General features: G+C 34.1%; 1 protein-coding gene across 1 annotated transcript in view; it reads left to right on the plus strand.

The window, feature by feature from the left end:
* The window catches only part of DACH2 (dachshund family transcription factor 2), a 193,017-nt gene that overhangs the window by 27,877 nt on the left and 157,253 nt on the right, over nucleotides 1-7,887 (plus strand). The window lies entirely within an intron of this gene.

Below are 7,887 nucleotides of genomic sequence, written 5' to 3' on the forward strand. Positions count from 1 at the left end.
TCCCCCAGCAGAGTTCCCATGCTACAAACCACCCCCAGCACCCAGCCAGCAAGTGTCCAGTGTCTTCAGGGAGGTCTCCAGACATGAACTTTCCCATGTGTACCAGCCTTGCACAGCTTTGTGCTATTACTGTACTTCCATCTCTAATCTCAATATTTATCTATTCTCGAATTCATAGGTTGCCCATAGTTATACCTCACTAATTTTTTATTAACTGGAGGTAGTAAATTTGAAATAGACCGGCACTGATCAATAGAATATTCCATGAAGATAGAAATGTTTTTCTATGCTCTCCAGCATAGTAGCCACCAGCTATATATCACTATCCATGTAGCACTTGAAATGTACCTACTGCAAGTAAGGAACTGAATTTTAAATTTTACTTATTTAATTTAAATTTAAATAGCCACACATGTCCAGAGGCTACCAGATTGCACAACACAGATAAAAATTATTAAAATATTAATTTGGTAATTTTCAAAACATAAGGATGTAAACATAAAGAGTTGCCTTACTGGGTGTGTTTGCATAAGTTGATAAACATTTTTAAATAGCACATTGTTTTGAAATCATTTTAAGCAGGTTTCTTAGGTGAATGAAATATATCAAAAATGGAAAAAGCAGATATCTGCTTGTCGTGCTCCTTATCATAGAGTGGGCAAAAACATCCATCACCCCACATTTTACTAGTACAGTTTACATATTCTCAACTTATTAATGTAGTTTTATTGTTTTCTCACAAGGAGTAACAACTGCAAGGCACGCGGTGATACTATTTTCACTAAACACAAGAGATAATGAAAATAATTTTCACATGGAAAAGTAGATGAGCCACCCATGAGGTACTGAGCCCCAAGGTATTTTAATTACTATGAGAGCATCCTTAACTTTAATAAACACCCAGCATAACCTTTCCTGTGGCTAGGAAAAGGGATCTTAGGTTTAAGTAAGTCTGTACTTGAACATGTTAGTCCTTAACTTTTTACTGAGTAGTCATTTACATTTAGGAAGAAGCATAAAAATAATGGTAATAATAACTTGAGTAGGAACATGTAAATTTTATCCTTGAAAATATTTGTTTTACCAATTTCTAAAGATGCTTTCTAGCTTGTTTATGAAACTGGCCCTGCCTTTTCATTGCAAACTATCAAAAAGAATACTGTTTTCAGACTACTCTAAAATTAAAAGAGAAGCCTCTTTTCACTGACTCTAAAAGAGTTTTGTTGGCTTCTAATCATGTGAAAATGAAAGCATTGCCAATCTGTCCTAAACACTGGACCACAATTAAGGTAAAAGAGGCTTTGAATTCTCAGTGTACTCTGGTTGTAAACAGTTGTCTGACATCAACAGAAAGCAAGAAGGTGGAGTGAGATGGGGGAGATTCTTCCTGAAGTACAGCAGGTGCTGCAGTCCTGTATGATGAGTTTGTTAGAAGAGCATATAAAAAACCAACTTTACCAAACAACTAGCTCAGTTATCAGAAGCGAAAAAGTGAATTCTCAAGTTTTACAAAGTATGAGAGCTTTGGGAAGTGTGTATTTGTCATTATGGTTAATTTGCACATACCTCACTGAAGAAAAGGCCAGGGGAGCTAGGCCGAGAACACAGCTGTACAGGCGGCTCAACTAATTGCCTCTCCATCCTCAACCTCATTTATCTTCATTTCTTCCCAATTATACCAAATTATCAATAGTCTCTGTTGCATCAGAGTCTTAATCCCCTTTATTCAGGCAGCATTAGATAGTGGCAGGTGAATTCTTGGAGGGAGTCAGGGTAAACAGCCATGAAATGCCACCTCTGGCAGATGGCATTGCTCACAAGAAATGTGACAAAACATTTGGAATTTGTAACTGGGCATTGGTATGAAGATGCAAGCTGTTAATATTTTTTTTAAAAATAATCAAGGTGGTGCATGGTAAAAATGTAACCCTTATTTTAAAGAAAAATACAAAGGTGCAGGTGTTCACATAAACTCAAAAGATTAATATATTTTTAGATGGTATATTCCCACTGAGCACTGCAGCCATGGAAATCCTTTCAGGTCATGATATTTTATGATAATAAGTAGCCTATTTCCATTTGAAGCAGGTACACATGTTTTGTATTCAAAGACAAAATATCAATTTTTTTTCAAATAACAGACTGCAATATTTATTGTGTTTATTGCCAAATTGGAAATATGCTTCAAAATTGGAAAGTAAACTGAACAGAAAAAAGAAAACATATTAATGTGAAAATAATTTTTGAAAACATTCATAATTATTAAATTTTTTACTTGGTAAAAATAAGGGAGAAGGAGAATTCATTTTTGTATCATTTGTAAAATATTAATAATACAAATAAAAATAATTTCTTTTAGTCAATTAACAAATTTTATTATTTTATAGAAGTAACCACATAACTTAAATGTATTTTTATGAATTTAAGAAGTGTATGAACTTTAGAGTTTTTCTGCATAAATGCAATGGGCGAATAAATAAATACATAAATAAGAGAAAGCTTTAAAAAGAAATATAATAAAATAGGTCACCTATGTGTATTTTATTATCAAGTCAAAAATACTTTTAGAAGAGCTGGTTGAGGTCAACAGATGATGTACTGGTTAAGGCACTGGACTCCCACATGGCTGAGCACTGTACAAGTCCCAGACCCGGTGGCTTGAAAGCCATGCCAGGCACACGTGCATGCATGCTCAAGATTCTGAATGGAAGAATGGAAGAGAAGGGATGGTGGAGTGGCCGCCTCCTCTTGGGGGTGATTTCTTGAATTCTGTCTCTATCTCTCCAATGAGCTCACAGCCCCAATAGCACAAATTTCAAAAAATAAAAAAGATGGTCAATTTACCTCTGACTTTTTCTGTAATAGAGATACCCCTGCTTTAAGGTGTGGGTATCTTTTTTTCCTTGCCATTTACCTGATGCTGAATTTAATTGTATGACCACAAATTAGACCCCTGTGGTCAGTAACAGAGAAGAGAAATGGTGGACAAAACTCCCTTGGCATCCAGGTTCCAGATCCCTGTGTCCTTTTCTCCTCTCCTTGTCAGGTTACGCCTCGGCAACATGTCTCTTATATTGTTCCTTCCTCTTCTACACAGTCTTACACAAGTTACGTACAGGAATTGTTCATTCCCATCTGTTTCTAGAACAATTTAAACATTTCATGTTTTATAAAATGTAGTTGAACACTCTAGACTGCATGGAGGGAATGTGTATGCATTGAGTCATTAATCAAACGAAGAAAGTAATAATTTCTAACATTTTTTTCCAACCTTTTTTGAAGATTCTTTAATTTAAAATACAATTTTCTGGGTTACCATGTATATGGCCTTAAAGAGGTCTTCAAAAGAAGTCTTCAAACAGTTTGTGGAAGGTGCATATTAAAAAAAAAAAAGCATGAATTTCTAAATTATTTTGCTACAAAATAAACTTGTAGTTTAATTCTATTTTTCCATGAACTTTATGAATCATCTTTGTATTCTGCAATGTTAATAGTGGCTGAATTAAATAAATTTGTGTGCATGCCTAAATATGAAATATCTCTAGACAGATCTACCAAAAGCTTATCAGACTTTTATTTAGAGGTTGGATCTGTGTAGTTTACTGTTCTACAGTTTCTGAAAAGTATTACTTAATACTGTTGCCAAGTTAGTGCAAAAACACTGTAAACAAATTCAAATTTTTAAGATACTTATAGTTTTATAATCATCAACTTTGAAGCTACTATGATTTTGCAAAACGTATTTAGCATACAAACTTTGCTTTCAGTGTCAGGCAAAGGCAATTTTTTTTTTTTTTTTTTTTTTTTTTTTTTGCTACCGCAATGTATTTCTCATGACAGATTGTCAGCCTTGGAAATCAAAGTCTGTAAATTGGCCAAAAGCACCCATATTCTTTGGCTATAAGTCTTTGTTACCTTTGCTGTACCACCACCCCTAATAAATTGGGCCTGCTTGGTGTGCTGGTGCATATTTAACCTCTTATCTTCACAGGAATAGCTGAGCTTAATTGTGGTTATGCCCTGGGATTTGGGAGCTTGTGTATAATAAATAGACAATCTCATACTAAATTATATTGTACAACTGAATCATGGGTTGTATGTGAAAGAACGTGTAGCTTATTAATAATTTGTAAGGTTAAAAAATGCATGTTTAAGCAAAATAGACTCATTTATTTAAATCCTATTCCTTTGTCTTCTGAGCATACTATATGTGACATAAAGAGATCAATTCATGAACCAGCAGTTGGAGTAATAACTATGTTGCTGAACTCTCATGTAGTCGACTGCAGTTAGAGTCCTGGACCCAGTGGCTTAAACTCATGCTGGGCACGTGTGAGTGAGTGCCCAAGATCCTGAGAGGAGAATGGAGGAGAAGGGACTGTGGTGTGGCCATCCCTCCTGGGGGCAGATTTCTCGCTTTTTTTCTCTGTCTCTCTCTGTCTTTCTGGAGAGCGCAAGCGCCCTATAGCAGAAAACTCTCTCTCACCCAGAAAAAAAAAGAAAAAAAAAAGAGAGATCAATTAAAATAATTTAATAATGTCAGAATATTTAATTTTAAAATATCAAACATCTTAAATTGTGTTATTGCTATTTTAAGGACAATATATTTCGAACAAATTTTGCTGAATTTTGAAATTTAATTTTTAAGTAGAACTGAATGATTCTAAAACTTTTCAAACAATTATAACTGCTTCTGAAAAACTAAAAGCTGTGAAAGATAACTAAGGACCACCCAGCCATTAGTGAAGAATATGTTATTATATTTTGGAAACATTTGCCTAATGAGTGTGTATTAACGTATTTTGTAAAAAACAATTGCAGCTAAACTATCAATGTAATAAATACTTTTATGTAACATTTGAGTTTTTTCTTTGAAAAGTGTATTCAAAGAAACAATCTGGAGTTGGAACAAATTATCAGACAGTACATTTTTCTTACTACCCTGCCTGTGGGGTATTGAATGGCCATTTGGAAAGCTTCTCCTTGATCGCTTGAAAATTTAGTGTATATCTTAAAACTTATACTGACTATTATTTTCTTTAAAAAGATTTCATGATTTTGGGGCTGGCAGTTGGTATAATGGTTATGTCACTGGATTCCCATGTAGTTGACCATGGTTTGAGTCCCAGACCCAGTGGCATAAACTCATGCCGGGTGTGTGTGCGTGTGTGCCCGAGATCCTAAGAGGAGAAAGGAGGAGAAGGGATTGCGGTGTTGCGGTGTGGCCATCCCCCTTGGGGGATGATTTTTTGCTTTCTGTCTCTTTTCCTCTCTCTGTCTTTCTGGTGAGTGCACATGCCCTACAGCAAAAACCTCTCAAAAAAAAAAAAAAAAGATTTCATGGTTTTTTCAATCAGTTAATTTCTTTTAATTACTGGATCTATAATGACTCATTTCCCTTGGATTAAAAACAAGACTTTTTAAAATTTAGTATCCATTCACAGTATGTGCAGACATATCTTTCATGTGCATAAATCTGTATGTAAGTCTAACTCCATTCTTTCAGTCTTCATATACTTTTCTTGAATGTGTTCCTTTATGGTTTAGTAAGTATACCATAGCAAATGCCTGCAACAATGTAAAGAATGTGTTCTTTTATCTTGTCAAGAAAAACAGACAAAACATAGACTTATTTATAGTGTCTATCTAATACAGTACTTGAAAAATAACTCTAGTTGGTTAAGGAGAGGGTTGAGGTTAAAAAAACTTATAAATAGTTCTATTTATGGCATTTTTATTGTATTGTGAGTTAGATATATTTTCATTACTTTAAGCCCTTTTTTTTGGTATAATTTTCTGATGATTATATAAGTGTTGCCAGTCATATTGGATGCAGTAATGCTGGCTTTCACATTTATTCTTTTCAGTTGTGGCAGTTGGTCTTGTGTACCCTGTCCTCTCTTTTCGTGATTGACTTCCAAGAAATGCCATTATTTCTACACTATTTTTTTCTCTTCAGACATCAACTTAATTGCTTTCTGTCTACCTCTTTGCTACTCTTTTTTACTGATTAAAGAGAAAATACTACCCACGTATGGCCCCATATAATTTTTAGTTTTTAACAACCTCCTTTGAAAAGTGACCTAATAAAAAACTAACCTTCCTTCCTACTTACAATTGAAAGTCTTCCCAATCATTAATCAGGTCTGCTCACTACAGATCTCATCCCAGTGTAGCAAGTCAGTTTTTGAAACTATCACTCTCGGGACCAGCAGATGGCATAATGCTTACATCGCTGGACTTTCACATAGTAGACGTGGTTAGAATCCTGAACCAGGCAGCCTAAAACTGTTGCCAGGTGAGTGTGTGTGCATGCTCAAAATCCAGAGAGGAGAATGGAAGAGAAGTGATTGTGGCATGGCCATTCTCCCTGGTGGGTGATTCTTTCTTTCTTTGCTCTCTGGTCTCTGGCAAGCGTACATGCCCTATTTATAGAAAAAAAAAAAAAAAACTAAAACTAAAACAAAACACATACACACACACACACACAAAAAAAAAAATCAAACACAACCAAAAATCTCTCAAAAAAGAAAAGAAAAGAAAAGAAAAGAAACTATCACTCTCTTGGTTCTCTTCAGCAGACTGCCTCTTGTTACAGTCTAACTAGCTTACATATTTACAATCAAAGCCTTAGTAAAAAATACTTATATTGTTACATATTGTATAAGCAAAAGTCGAAGGTAGTGGTTTAGCATGTACATTCTACAGCCTTTCTTGGTTCAATTCATTACTGGTGGTATAAGCTTATACAAATTACGTAATGTTTCTGAGCCTCAGTTTTTGATATAATATGTGGCTTATTACAGTACCTACCATATAGGGATTTTCTGAAGATTGAATGAATAGTTTCTGGCTTATATCAAGTGCTCAATGTGCTTCAAACATTTTTCTGAAATATAGTAAATGTTCAATGAATGTGATTCTCACAGTTATTAGACTTATATACTGTAAATCTTTTTTTAAAATAAGTAATGGCCTATAACTGATCACTATAGTTTTACTTACTCAACATAATGATAAAGTTTATTTATGAATCTTTGATAACATCGGCATTAACTTATAAGTCTCAGTGTAACAGAAATGAAAGACACATTCCCTATATTTGTAGATACTATGAAATTAGACCTATGCTTCATGTCATACCTATAATTGCTGCATATTGTTACTTTTGTGCTATCATTAAAATTTTCCATTCTACCCAATTTCTTTATTTATTTTTTCTTTTCATTTTTTTAATACTATATTCCCTTATCTTTTCTCTTTTCCATCTAGAAGAGACTTTGTTGTATTCACTCTAATGTATCAGCTTAATACAATATGTTTCTTACTCCTTTGGATGTTATTCTAGCTCTGCCTTGCATTTTAATTTATCATACTTTGCTTAGTTTTATACCTTTTTGTAAAGATGGAAATTGTCCTTATTTGGGTAAAATGATATTTATTTTTTCCTACTGAAATTCTTCTTTCCTCTTTGATTCTTACCCTTTCACATTACTTCATTCCTCTCCTTTCTTTTATTCTATTTTGTAATTATCTTACAATTTCAAGAAAATTATTTGAGAAAGTTACCCTTCATTATTTCCAGCAATATTATTCTCATATCACTGTTTATTCCATTCTATTAAATATGTTGTTCTTTCTTATTGCTCTTGTTTTAAGAAGTCCTAGGATTAATAACCTCTGTCTGCCAGCCAAACCCAGTATTCTTTGTATAGACAGAGAGAAAAAGAACCATCTGCCTCTGCTTTCCCATGAGGAGACCAGGTCATACATTGTTATGTAGATCTCACTTACTCTACTTAATACACCCAGTCGTTTTATGTGCCCAGTGTTTCCTTTTATATATGTGTATACACACACACACATACACACACACACACACACACA

This window comes from Tupaia chinensis, unplaced genomic scaffold (assembly GCF_000334495.1).
Source record: "Tupaia chinensis unplaced genomic scaffold, TupChi_1.0 Scaffold144426_1, whole genome shotgun sequence".
NCBI lineage: Eukaryota > Metazoa > Chordata > Mammalia > Scandentia > Tupaiidae > Tupaia > Tupaia belangeri.